Source organism: Hylobates moloch, unplaced genomic scaffold, assembly GCF_009828535.3.
Source record: "Hylobates moloch isolate HMO894 unplaced genomic scaffold, HMol_V3 SCAFFOLD_26, whole genome shotgun sequence".
NCBI lineage: Eukaryota > Metazoa > Chordata > Mammalia > Primates > Hylobatidae > Hylobates > Hylobates moloch.
The window spans coordinates 2314733-2329479 of NW_026652301.1; the positions used below are offsets into that span (position 1 = coordinate 2314733).

At 37.7% G+C, this 14747-nt stretch overlaps 1 long non-coding RNA gene across 1 annotated transcript in view; it reads left to right on the forward strand.

The window, feature by feature from the left end:
• The first annotated feature begins 3960 nt into the window (after positions 1 to 3960).
• Positions 3961 to 14747, forward strand: part of LOC131382477 (uncharacterized) — a 99514-nt gene continuing 88727 nt past the window's right edge. Inside the window, exon 1 of the long non-coding RNA XR_009211983.1 lies at positions 3961 to 4118. This is a non-coding gene — a long non-coding RNA (uncharacterized LOC131382477). The remainder of the gene's footprint in view (positions 4119 to 14747) is intronic.

A 14747-nucleotide genomic window follows, 5' to 3' on the forward strand; every position in this document is an offset into this window, starting at 1 on the left:
CCCCATTCCAAAAGGGAGAAATCAGCCAAAATAAAGGGGTTACAGGCCCTATGCAGTCTGAAACCTCAGGAGGGCAGTCATTAAATTTTAAAGCTCAAAAATAATCTCCTTCGATTCCATGTCTCACATCCAGGGCACACTGGTGAAAGGAGTGGGCTCCCTGAGCCTTGGGCAGCTCTGTCACTGTGGCTTTGCAGGGTTCAGCCCTGAAGCTGCTCTTAAGGGCTGTTGAGCGCCTGTGGCTTTTTCAGGCACAGTGAAAGCTGTCAGTGAATCTACCATTCTGAGGTCTGGAGGATGGTGATCCTTTGTACTCAGCTCCACCAGGCAGTGTCCCAGGGGGGATTCTGTGTGGGACCTCCAACCCCATATTTCTCTGCATTACCCCAGTAGAGGCTCTTTCTAAAGCCTCCATTCCTGCAGCAGGCTGGACATCCAAGCTTTTCCATACATCCTCTGAAATCTAGGCAGAGGATCCCAAGTCTCAACTCTTGGATTCTATGCACCCACAGGCTTAACACCACATGGAAGCTGCCAAGCTTATGGCTTGCACCCTTTGAAGCAGCAGCCTGAGTATGTGGGCCCCTTTGAGCCGTGGCTGGAGCTGGAGCAGCCAGAATCCAGGCAGCAGTGTTCCAAAGGCATGCAGGACAGTGGAGGCCTGGGTCTGGCCCACAAAACCATTCTGTCCTCCTAGGCCTCCCAGCCTGTGATGGGAAGGGCTTCTGCAAAGGACTCTGAAATGCCTTTGAGGCCTTTTCCCCATTGCCTTGAATATTAACACTTGGCTCCTTTTTTCTTATGCAAATTTCTGCAGCCTGATTAAATTCCACCCTGAAAATTGACTTTTTTTTTTTTTTTTCTACCACATGGCCAGGAGGCAAATTTTCCAAACATTTATGCTCTGCTTCCCTTTTAAATACGTTTCAGTTTGGGGTTTTTTTTTTTTTTTTTTTTTTTTTTTGAGTGTATGCTGTTAGATGCAGCCAGGCTATACTTGAATGCTTTGCTTCTTATAAATTTTTTCAACAAGATACCCCAAATCATCACTCTTAAGTTCAAAGTTCCACAGATCCCTAGAGCAGGGGCACAATGCAGCCAGGTGCTTTGCTAAAGCATAACAAGAGTAACTTTACTCCAGTTCCCAATAAGTTCCTCATTTCCATCTGAGACCTCCTCAGCCTGGACTTCATTTTCTATATCACTATTACCATTTTGGTCACCACCATTCAACAAGTCTCTAGGAAGTTCCAAACTTTCCCTCAGCTTCCTCTCTTCTTCTGAGCCCTCCAAATTCTTCCAACTTCCAGTTACCCAATTCCAAAGCTTCTTTCACATTTTCAAGTATCTTTATAGCAATACCCCACTCCTTGGTACTGATTTTGTGTATTAGTCTGTATTCACACTGCTATAAAGAAATACCTGAGACTTGGCAATGTATAAACAAAAGAGGTTTAATTGGCTCACAGTTCTGCAGGCTGTATAGGAAGTAGAGTGGATTTTGCTTCTGAAGAGGCCTCAGAAAACTTATAATCATTGTAGAAAGTGAAGGGAAGCTCAGGAAACAATCATGGCAGAAAGTGAAGGGGAACAGCTACTCGGAGAGGCTGAGGCAGGAGAATGGTGTGAACCCAGGAGGCGAAGCTTGCAGTGAGCCGAGATTGCGCCACTGCACTCCAGCCTGGGCGACAGAGCGAGACTCCGTCTCAAAAAAATATATAAAAATAAAAATAAATAAAGTCATGTTCATCAATAAAATTGTCAGGTTTCTGTGTAGTTCAGTCTTGACTCAACACAGAGTTCAGCAGGCCTGGCAGGCATTTGCACCTGTCTGGCTGGAGCAGGAGCAAGAGCGTGAGAAAGGGGAGGTGCTATACACTTTTAAATGACCAGATCCCTGGAGAACTCACTATTGTGAGAATAGTACCAAGGGGAAAAATCCATCCCCATGATACAATCAACTCCCACTAGGCCCCACCTCCAATGTTGGGGATTACAATTTGACATGAGTTTTGGGTGGGGACACAGGTCCAAACCATACCAATAGTCTTATTCTGAGAGTACCTGAAAATCTCCTGAGACCCATTATCAATCTCAGGACTACAAAAAATCAAAGTCCTGTATTCATTCATGAAAATCAGTCATCAAATACTATTTTATAAGAAGTAGTCATTTAATTTGATCAAGCTTAAAGAGTTCTCAGGGAGGAATCTCAGGCAGAATGTCACCGTTGCATCTCTTCATCTGAAGAAAAAGATTGGTTTAAGAATGTAGTACAGACACTACAGCTGCCATAAAATGGAGTGGTCCAAATTTACCAGGTTTCTTTCTACCCTCAGTGGTAGGAAGCAGTCCGTTTAGTTGATTTTCTTGTAGAGCCATGTCTCCAAATATGCCACAACTACCTGTATCTAGATTGAGCTTAGCTTTGGTAAAAGAAACAAGACCTAATTCTGATGAACTTGTTCTTCTACGCATTCTAACCACAAAACAGCTGGGACTCAATGTTGAAATATAGTAGTTTAAAACTTCCATTGACTTAGAGGGAATGTTGGTCGACATAGTTTATAGAAATAATAACGATAAAAATCACTCCCCAAATTAAAGCCAACCTGGATTATTTCAAAGTTTATTCCTTTATTGTTTCACTGCTACCCAACTCCAAAGCAGTGATAAGAATTTGAGATAATCTGAGGTCTTAACTTATGCCTGACTTGTTTGCCACATAATAAATTTTAGGTATTAAATATATTGCTATTGTTTTGGGGGCATTATCAGTTTTTACACTTTCTAAACAGTCACAGATGCTTATGGATGTGGATACCATGTGAAGAGTTCATCTCATTTCTCATAGTTTCAAGGAAGACTGGATTTAATCTTTTCCAGGGACATACCCAGAGAAATTCCCATAGCCTTAGTGACTAACCTGATTTCTCTTGAAAATAAAATCTCTGATGATAGGAAAAGCTCCCCCATTGTTGATCTCTCATAAAAGCTCCAGTTGCATCCACCCCACCCTCAGTGTACTTCTGATGAGGTGGTGGTTGAGATGGTGCAATAAAGATCAAAGGCATTAGGCCACATTTCTAAGAGAGCCATTTGTTTTTGGCACTTTGTAGGATTTGCTTATTTTTACTTACAGGAAATTTTATATCACTAAATTTATGTGGTCATGTTATTTTTAAGAATATATATAAAAAGAATTACATAACTTTAAAAATATACTCTGCTTTTGTACCACCTAAAGTCATCTTGCATAATGGAAAATAGACCTAGAAAGTGTCAGTTCAGCCATGTCCTCAGTGCATTGATCTCCTTTGCAGATTAGCTGTGGATTATCAGGTTAGTTCAGTGCATTGATTTCCTTTGTAGGTTAGCCCCACTAGGGCTGTATCTCAAACATCAATGTCTTAGCTGTAAAGTGAGGATGTTAGGTCAGATTAAATTCTAAAGTCATGTTCAGGCCGGGCACGGTGGCTCACGCTTGTAATCCCAGCACTTTGGGAGGCCGAGGCGGGCAGATCACGAGGTCAGGAGATCGAGACCACGGTGAAACCCCATCTCTACTAAAAAATACAAAAAATTAGCCGGGCGTGGTGGCGGGCGCCTGTAGTCCCAGCTACTCGGAGACGCTGAGGCAGGAGAATGGCGTGAACCCAGGAGGCGAAGCTTGCAGTGAGCCGAGATTGCGCCACTGCACTCCAGCCTGGGCGACAGAGCGAGACTCCGTCTCAAAAAAAAAAATAAAAATAAAAATAAAGTCATGTTCATCAATAAAATTGTCAGGTTTCTGTGTAGTTCAGTCTTGACTCAACACAGAGTTCAGCAGGCCTGGCAGGCATTTGCACCTGTCTGAATACCATTACATAGCTTCTCTTTAGCCTTCCCTCTTCTAGACTGGATGTCCCAGTTCATACTTCCCTTTGTGTTTTTCATGTACAGCAATTCAGCATTTCCAGTGACACCTTTCTGGCTGTGCTTCAAAGGGAAGATGACGCTAGAGCTGGCAGCACGACCAGCACTGTGTAAATCACCCAGACAGACAACAACACAACATCCATGAATAGACGGCAGAGTTAGCAAGAAAAAATAGCTTGGAGGATGGAAAAACCCCAAAGGTGTGAAATCTCTGGCTTTTTTTCCATTTTATTTAGCTTTGCTTATCATTATTTTTCTTTTCTTTCCTACCCATTTGCCTTTATGTTCTAAGATGTAGTAGGAATCTTTAGTAGTTATGGATCATAATTTTTGAGTCCACAAGCAGACATTATCTGATTTAATAAAAAATTGGAAAGGTGGACCTTAGCCATTCAGAACAACTTCTTATTAGCAAATCAAAACTCTAAGCAAGAGTCTTAGAGCAGGGCCAATAAAATGAGAAAGGCCATGTATTAGAAAGTTAGCTCAGACCTCCAGAGTCAGCCTCACCTACACTTCTGACTTAGGCCAGGCTACAGGTAAGCAGGATAAACAGGAACATCTAGTTCTTTGTTTTATTCATAAACGACTTGGATAGGAAGTTGTCTTGTTAGAACATGCCCCATGTTTCCATCATCTTCTCTTAATATTGATTACACCCAACAAAAAAGACAGTAGCACTCACAAGTTTTCAGCATAATAGAGAAAATGGGGTGTCACCATTGTAATGGATCTGATGCATAGCTGGCCAAGTGTTAACACTGCCTGGGGGATATATTTTCCCATGGACCAGGCATACTGCATGCTTTTCCCCATTTCTAATCAAGGGGATGTCTGTGATCATTAGATCTAAGTAGATAAACATATTGTCCTCAGATGCAGAGTTTCATGTCCTTCCTGGACTCATTTCTGCCCTTGTGTAAATTTACACAAAATGGTCTCCTTGGTTACTGCAGCTTGCTGTATGTAAGGTTTTTCAGTGACTGCAAATCTTTGGGATTTTTCAACATTTAGGTAATTACAGATTCTTCTATAAAGGGGATGTGTTCACTTAATTTTTTTTTGTATTCAACTTTAAGAGGTACATGTGCAATTTTATTACATGCATAGATTTTATAGTGGTTAAAATCAGAGTGTGTAGGGTATCCATCACCTGAGTAAAACACATTGTACCCATTAACAACTTATCTTCATCCTCCCACCAACCCCTTCTGAGTCTCCAGTGTCTATCACTCCACTCTACATCCACATGAACAAATTTTTTTAGCTCCTACTTATGAGTGAGAACACGCAATGTTTGTCTTGCTGTGCCTGGCTTGTTTCATTTAAGATAATGACCTCCAGTTCCATCCGTGTTGCCGCAAACAACATGATTTTATCCAGTTATGGCTGAATACTATTCCATTGTGTATATACACCACATTCTGTTTATCTATTCATCCACTGATGAACACTTAGGTTGATTCTGTATCTTTGCTATTGTGAATAGCACTGCAGTACACATGCAATTGCAGGTGTCTTTTTGATATATTGATTTCTTTTCCCTTGGTTAGATACCCAGTAGTGGAATTGCTAGATCAAATGGTAGTTCTATTTTTAGTTATTTGAGAAATCTCCATACCTTTTTCCATAGAGGCTGTACTAATTTACATTATCACCAATGGTGTAAAAGAGTTCAGAAGTATTTTCTTTAAATCCTGGCCATCTAGCTACTGTGTAGGCCTAATTGACGTTTTCTCTTGATCCAAAATATATCCATCTTTATATTGCTTTGCTACTAACTTAAAAAGGAGGAAAATAATCTCACACTTATTTCTAGATAATTTATTCATTCATTTTTTTAACAATGAATGCGTATTTTGTAAAGACCTCTTCTGTAATCCAGGCGCTGTTCTATGTGTTGGGGATGCAGTGGTAAGCAGAAATAACCATTCCTTACTTGTGAGGCTTAACATTTTAGTTGGGGTCTCATGCTATGAACTTACTGTTCTGCGTATTGCAAGTATGTTGGTCTTCAGTGATTTGTAAACACAATAATCTGTGAGAATATTAATGGACACTGATTATTCAGAAAATAATTGGTTATCATGCCGAATGCCACTATTTATAATAATTATTGTTATTTATAAACTCCTAGTGTATGTGTGCATGTATCTGAGCATGTTTAAAAAGAACTGAACTGTGTGTCATGTGTTGTCAAGTACCTTCACAGGAGTATGAATTTAGGTGAGGATTTTGTACAGTTATTAATTGCTAATGAATTCATCTCAGAAGTACAAATGATGCAATGCATATGTTTATATATATATATGAGAACCATTAAGAGTTACATGAGTAACTTAATTAGTTGAGAAAAACAGTGGCTTGTAAATAATGAGTGAAGTGAAAATTAGCCAGCAAGAGTGCTAAAATAGAAATTTTGTCTGTTTAGCTTCAACTTTATTGTAAGAAACCAATAACTCAATTTGCACAGTTTTCCTTCATAACTTCATTGGAATAATGGTTGGAGTCACTTGTGTCTTTTGCCATCCCAAGGGGAAGTCATTTTGCAGATGATAAAGTTATATTTAGACACTATGTAAATTTCTTCAAATTTTAGAGAAAAGGAAATTACTACCAGCCCAATTTAAAATAAAATGCCTTGACTGCTTTTATTTCTTGGGGAATGTCAAGTGGACTCTGAAACTGTAAATATCCACTGGCTGAACTTGGTAATTTAGCAAAACCACCCAGATAGATTTGTGTTAAAAACACTTTCTTACACAAAAAAACTGACTAGAATCACATTTATTCATGAATGTTATCACTAACTACTAATTCCTGCATTAACTTGTCTTGTGTGCACTGCGAAAAGTGCAACCTTAAAGGAAAAAAGGAAATTTCTGGCTTTTATATGCATATGAGACAGTTGTTTAAAGGAGAAACATGTAAGCATCAGTGAGATTTTTTAATAAAATGGCCAAGTTTGAGAATGTTTTCTTATGTCTCAATTGAAAATATAAAGCCCGCTTTGACTAAGTAGAGGCAAGGTCATGCAATCCTATGGGCTATAACCATTTAAATGTGGACTAGAATAGAATATTTGTCTGAAATGAGTTATATAACAGAATATGTGATTGCAATTTTGATCCTTCTAAAATCTGTGCTTTTGGAGAAAGGTGATTGTCAGAGTGAGTGCAGTAACTCTCTACCTGTTATCCCAAGTTTCAAGAAAATAGGTTGATAAGATTCAGTGATATTACAGGGGAAAGATCTGGTAGCTGTGATAATTATCCTGGCCGTGCCCTTTGAAGATTAGGATGGGAATGGCAGCAACCATCAAATGAATGGCTGGCAAAATTAAAATTGATGACCACATTACACTGAAGCTCATATATTATACTCAATGAAAGGAACCATGCCATACAAATAAGAAAGCCGCAATTTCTGCTCATTCCTAATTATATCTCTTTTTTCCATCTGTTTCTATTCCAGCACCTTAACTCATTCTAGTAGAGAAAGAAATAAGTTTCTTTAGGATTTAGGAGCCAATTTTAGTGCTTTTTAATGTAAAAAATGTAATACAAATGTGAAATAAATTCTACCATTTTTGACTGAAGGGTCACAAGGCCATTGGAAATATAAGAGGTTGTGAAGGTTAGTGCCATATATGGAGAAAATATGGTTCTTGATCCAAGACACTGATATAAGATTTCAGACTTTGATATGCCAAACACTGTCCCTAGGCACTGACAGGTTTGGGGCCCACAAGAAATTAACCCTTTATTCAAGGTTGGAAATATGAAGTCAAATGGTTTCACCTCAGGAAGGAACCGTATTTTTTTCCAAGTCCAAAGCCAATAAATGGATGGATAGACAAGGTGCTTTCAAGTTGTAATCAACAGGATTACACAGTGGAGAGTACTTACTGGGGAAGTGAGGGCCACTTTAGTCTGAGGTCAGTGAAAGTAAGCCTGTGATGAACTAGTATCAGGGAAAATGAGAAACTCAATACATTGTCATTGGTTGATGCTATAACAGAATGTGTTGCTACAGAGACCTGCCTGTGGAAGATCAGGGTGTTGTGTGTGCTGTTTACTATGATTTTCCATAGAGCAGTGCTCAGTTCTTAACCTCCATTCAACAAACATTTGCCCCACAAACATACATACTTATTTTATACATTTTGATGATTGTTTTCTATTTCTATTCCTCATTTCTCTTTTCCTTCTGGGATTTTTAAACTATCAAACCTGGCCTCTTTAGCTTCCCTTTCCAATAAAGCCTATATTAGTTGTATGTATTACTGCAGAATAACCTCATGGTTTTTGCTTGGAATACTTCTTCTTGCAACCTGATGTATCAAGACTTCCCTGATTGGTTTAGTTAGGACATGGCCACCTTCCCTCTAGACTGCCACAACTCTTTGCCAACTCCTCTGTTATGGCACTTAACACAATTGGTTGAAATTCTGTTTACGTTCCTGTTTCTCTAACTAGACTATAAACCCTTTGAGAGTAGGGGTCTTCTCACCGATGCCTGGTTCAGTAGTATGTAGTGGGTTCTAAATAAATATTAACTATGTACTGGCTAAAATTTTTATATTCACTGAATAAAAGAATGAATGACTATAAGAAAGGTTGATTGTATGACAGCACTAGGGCTATGCTGATTAACCTAAGTAGCTGAACTCCCTTAGAGCTAAGATATTCATAAGGAATTGATAGCACATTTTTCAAGCATGTAATCTGCTTAGAAAAGCTGAGGAATAAAAGCAACAAATCAATACTTGAGAAGAGTCCGAAGGCTAATATTTTCTGATGCGCAAATGCATAAAAACCTGAGTCAGAAGAAAAATTAGAAAATTACAGAATGGAAGTGACCTTAGAAAACATTTAGACAAACTTCCAGAAAGAATATAAATTAACTATCCTAAGGCCTCACGTGTGGTTATTGGCAGAAGGCCAAAATTCCAGTCTCTAAACTCCCAATCCTGGGCAGTTTTCTCTATTCTGACTGCTGTGACAACTCCATTTCAAATGCTCTTGCATCCAGCATGAAATGCAGATAATGTGTTTCTCTTGTTTTTTGCTCTCATTGAATAATTTTCAGCAGCTCCTCCGATTGCTTTTTCTTTTTTGCCATGTCCTGCTGTGTTCACCCTTAAAGAGGACATCTGGTCATGTAGCAAAGAGAATTATTCAGTACTTTTTTCCAATATCCCCTCGGTCAATCAGTCAACAAGTTATTTATTGAGCACTTGCTGATGTGAGCAACACAGGGCTAATATGATAGAGTTGGCTGCTTTTAAACTCACTGCATCAATTAGATAGCACTTTGCAAGATTTTGACTTGGCACACCTCAAAGGACAATATTTTTCAAGGCCACTGTGAACTCTGTAATGGGAAGCTCACCCAGTAATTTCACATGGAATCATGCATTTTGGCCTCATCCCCAGTGTAAGCTTAAAGGCTGTCAGATACAAAGCATCCAAGACCAAATTCTGTCCTCAGATGTTCAAAGACCTTGTTCATCTGGTCTTTACATATTATGACTGAGAATGAACACCCAGAAAGCAGTAGAATGAGAAGGACATTTCTTTTGTCAACATGAAGTTTTGAATGTTTCCATAAATTTTGGATTAGAGACCAGGATACAGTGGGAGTAAGAATGACCACTGGGAGTTTGTGACAATGTTTGCTGATACTTTGTCGTCCAAATACCCTACCTTCTGTGACTCAGGCTTCAATGGACATATAAAGAGATTAATTAAACCTTTTGGAAAGAGGTGTTTCCAGTAACTCAACTCATTAAATCACACTGCTCAGTGCACTGGGCCTGAGGAGGTGGTTGGCTTGGGAGGAGTGGTGATGTAGGGCCATGACCACATCACAAGCCGCAGGTGACTCTGGAATCTGAATAATTCTTGGGGTTACCCTGGCATTTGACTCAAGATGGGAAAGCCAAATTTTCACGTGGGTGTTCTCTTCCAGTTCAGTGGACAACATTTGAGAATGAACTCAACCCAGGATAGTGTTGCCAGATAAAATATAAGACACTTAGTGAAATTTGAATTTCAGGTAAACAACAAATAATTTCTTAGTCTAAGTATGTCTAAAATATTGCATCAGACATATGTATTTTTAAAAATTATGTTAAAATTTAGGCTTACTTGTAATTCAGATTTACCTGGGTATCTTGCATTTTTTATTTGCTAAATCTGGCAATCTTAAATCAGAACTTTCTGTCTGTCAGTTACATTATAAGCAAGAAGCAGCTTAGGGTGTTACTGTGAGACTTTCTGTGGATTCCATCTTGCATAGCTCTGTAAATTAGTCATAACTCATCTGGCAGTACAAGTTTAGCAAGGGCAGCTCTTGGTCAACACTTGGATGGGACACTACCTGGAAAAAGCTTTAGGGGCATTACTGCACACTGGTTAATAATGTAAGTTTGGAGTCAAGTGACACGAGTTTGAAACCTGACTTTGCACTGCTAGTTATATAACTTAGGGCCAATTACTTAACCTTCCTGTACCTCAGCTGCTTCGTCTGTGAAATGGGGATAATGGTATCTAACCTGAAGTTATAAGGATTAATGGAGAAGTACACATAAAGTGCTTGGCAATATCACAAAAACTGTGTAAATATTAATTATTTTTGCTTATGAGATCCAGATAAACTTCTGGATATATTTTTACTTATTGTAAAGGTTAAATTTAGACTGCTTATATGTAACATTAAACTCAAGTCACCAATTTTAAATTAATTCATTGCATAAAAGGGTTTAACTTAATCATATGTTCCTGAGTATCTGCTTAATCAAACCATGCTGTAACTATTTTAATTGCATGACTGTACACAGAACCACTAGAGTCTCCGTGTTATTCAGGTTTGTCAATTTCTACTGTAATATCACACCAGGGGAATAAGAATGTTCCATGAAAAAGATCCAAGGAAAATTAAAAACTTTTAAAATTATTTTTAACATAAGTAAAGCAATATCAAAAGTAAATGTCTCCATGAAGTCCAGGTACAGTTTATATTAAATACGTCTGTTCTGAAAAGAGCAATCTCCTGAAATCATGAAGAAAATGTGTGATGACTCTATCAATATGAGATCAGAAAATAGAAAATATGAGATAATGAGTTCAAGAGCTTTTAAGGAGGAAAATAGACTAAAAATTTGCTGAGCAAGAAAACTAGACATTTTAGATAATGTCTCAATATAATCATGCCATTAAATGGCAAAGTATAAATACAATTTAGAATTCCATCTTTGGTCTATGAAAGAAGACTCATTCCACCCAATCTTTTAGTTTTTAATCAGCCATAGTAAATTTTTTCAGCTTCAATTGAAACATAAATGAAAATATAATACCATTTACATATAAATGAAATTATATCCAGTTATAGAGTAATTGCTACTTGAAATTGGAGAAAACAATAACATATTTCAAAAAGTCTGGAAAAGGGAATTTTGAAGAAGACCTACTCAGAATTGAAAACCCATCGACCAACGCCAGCTGCGTCTATAGGCCTGGTGTCCAGTGGCCCCTTGTGAGTCTGTGGGTGCACTATTCCCAGGGAAACTTCAGTTCTTACACACATCTTTTCAGCAAAGGGCCTCTCAGAGCCATGAGAGGGGCATATTCAAGCCCTGATACCCAGGGGAGAATCCCTAGTGTAATGATTCTTCTGGGATGGGGCTAGGTTTCCTGGTGCTACTGTAAGAGCTTCCAGGGAAATATACAGAGACCCTGGGGTAGTCCTTCAACTCTTGCAGAGGAGCCTTCAAATGCTAGCCTCATTGCTGATGAGCAAAGAGGCAGAGTTACTAGGATGAGGTCAGGAGATCGAGACCATCCTGGCTAACACGGTGAAACCTCGTCTCTACTAAAAAATACAAAAAATTAGCCGGGCATGGTGGCAGGCACCTGTAGTCCCAGCTACTCAGGAGGCTGAGGCAGGAGAATGGCTGAATCTGGGAGGCGGAGCTTGTAGTGAGCGGAGATAGCGCCACTGCACTCCAGCCTGGGTGACAGAGTGAGACTCCGTCTCAAAAAAAAAAGGATACAATTGAGATAAATACATATAACGTACATAGCATCACATAGAAGGACTCATTGAGCGTTTGCCTGTTTGCATGGCTGGGCAGAATTCTTGCTCTTAATCAGGTCTCAGGGCCTTTGTCCTGTACTCCACAGAGGGATTGTGCAGGCCTTTGTTTTCCACTGGAATTGATTTGAATTATTTACCTATGTGGTACCTGATATGCTTCAACCCAGTTCTTGAAAACAAAACAAACGTGTATGTAAAGCTTCTTTGGACCTTTGAGTAAGAAATTTGGCCTATTTTTATGTGCCAAGAGGGAAAAAGATGAATACTTAATGGATTCCATGGCTTTTTGTGAGTTGTGTTGTTTGGAATAAATTGAAAAAAGTTTTAAGCAAGCTGTTATGGCTTATAACTGGATAAATGTAGCAATCTAATACCCTCTTTTATCCAGGTTCATAGGAAGTGAAGATGGTTTCCTATCTGCTGATACTCTCTGGAAAACTCAAACCACTTTATTATTAATTTTTCCAAGGCAGCTATACATATACTTGCTTGTGATCCTGTACTTAAGCCTAGTCTTTGGTAAGCAGGTATGCGAAGATGACTAAAGTAAGTGGCAAATACTGCAGGTGAGAAAGCTATAACAAGAGCAGTGTGGACTAGCAGAGAATCCAGGAGGAACTAAAGCTTACATGGATGTCCATAGTGAAAAGCCGTAGGAGATGGCCACCTGAACCCAATGCATCTCTTATAATTAATTTCAAATAAGAGTGTTAGAAAACATATTTCTTTCTGTTCTCTGGAACAATGCTATATTGGACCAAGCTATCCAACAAATCTGTTAATAATTATAAAATATCTGAAGCACTTTGTATTTGCAATAAAACATATAAAAGTGCCTTGTATTATTTTAACCAATAAAAAGGAAAGAATTTAAGTAGATTTTTATGTACCCTGATATTTAAACCTACTCACACTGCTAATTTGGACCTCAAATTTTGACTTGAAACTCAGTCTTCATTTTTTTCTTTTTTGACCTCTATGTAACTTCCTCTTTGGTCCACATCTCTCCTGGTTTATGAGGCAGAGTTTCAGACAGATGACCTGAGTTGGCAGATCTACTTAATGTGGTCCTGTAAGGTGGGGACTTTATGTTAAGGGACTGTGGAGTAAAAGATAATTAGGAATTGCTTAGCAACTGGGAATAGAGGTGAGTGCAACCTCATCTGACAGATGAGGGAACTTAGAGCAATTTCAATCAAAATGCCAAAGGGAAATTTTGGGTTGGTTTGTTTGGTCTTAAAGTGATCGTGGATTTAAAAAAAAAAAAAGAAAAAATAGTGAAAACAGCCAATTTTTTTTTAAATGCCAGGATTTCCACTGTCATATATTAAAACATACAATAAAATTTTAATGAAGACTGTGACATTGACCTAAGAAAAGACAGAACAATGGAATAGAATAGAAAGCCTAGAGCCTGATGTTTATGAAATGTTACTGTATGATAAATATGAGTTGCTAAACAATGACAAAATGACACATCATTAATACATGGTACTGCGAGAATTAATTACCATTCAGAGAATAATTAATTCTAAAACCTCATGTCATATATCAAAATACAATCCAAATGAAAAATTGACTCAAAAATAGTAAAAATATAAGCAAATGAAAAAAATAGCTGGATATTTTTGGGATAAATTATATATCCACCCCTTCCAAAAAAAAAAATAGATGATTTCTCCCTGAAGTTTCATAAGACAATAGCTGCCATACATAAAATAAAAAGATCTCTTTAACACATAGATTTTGTAAATTAATGAGAAAATAAATATAATTTTCCATAAAGGCAGAAACCAATAAGCTATCTGTTTCTCAGGCCTCCCCCCACCTCCACAATGTTCATTTTCCTCAATCTAGCCCACTGTCTGGCACATTATAAACACTCAATATAAATGTGTTGAATGAACAAATGAATTATTGAAAAAGATAAATATCGCACTAGAAAAAAGTTTGAAGAGCAGTTACAAAAGAAGAAATATAATAATTCATAAATATAAGAATCTCTAACCTCACTAGTAACCAAAGAAGTGCAAATTAAAATGCAATAAGATAGCATTGCCTGCCCTTCAAATTAGTAAATGTTCATACAGTTTAATGCTCAGTGTTTGAAGAGAATGATAAAACAGATGGCAAAATTATAAATTTTTATCAGCTTTTTAGAGGTTTAATTATATATATCAAAAACTGTAAAGTATCTTTATCTTTTGATTAAGAAATGTATTTTAATGTAATTATTAGAGCTATTCAAGGAGGTTTGGGAGTAAAGTTATGCATTGCTTTATTATTTTTTGAAGATTGTACTTGATCTGTATGTCCATAACGTAGGGTTATTTAAAATAATTGCAATGCATGAATAATGAAATAATAAGCAGCCATTAAAATTGAGTTTTAGAGATTATTTAGTGTTATGAGGAAATGATTAGGGCAGATAATGCAAAAATAGCAAGTTAAAAATAAATTCTAATTCTCGAATGTTGTTTTCATTGTGTTGACTACATCATAAAATTATAATAATGAGTGGATTCAGTTCTGTGAATTCCATGGAATTCCAGGGAATTCCGTGAATTCCCTGAGATCCAAGGGAGGCATTATGTACAACCTTGCCCTATCCGTTTTTAAAAAGTATGTTTCATAGAGAAAGATTGTTTCAGCATATGTATACACAGTAAGAGTGGTTACCTTTATGAAATGGGGCCAATGCGGATTTTATCTATTTAATATTCTGATGC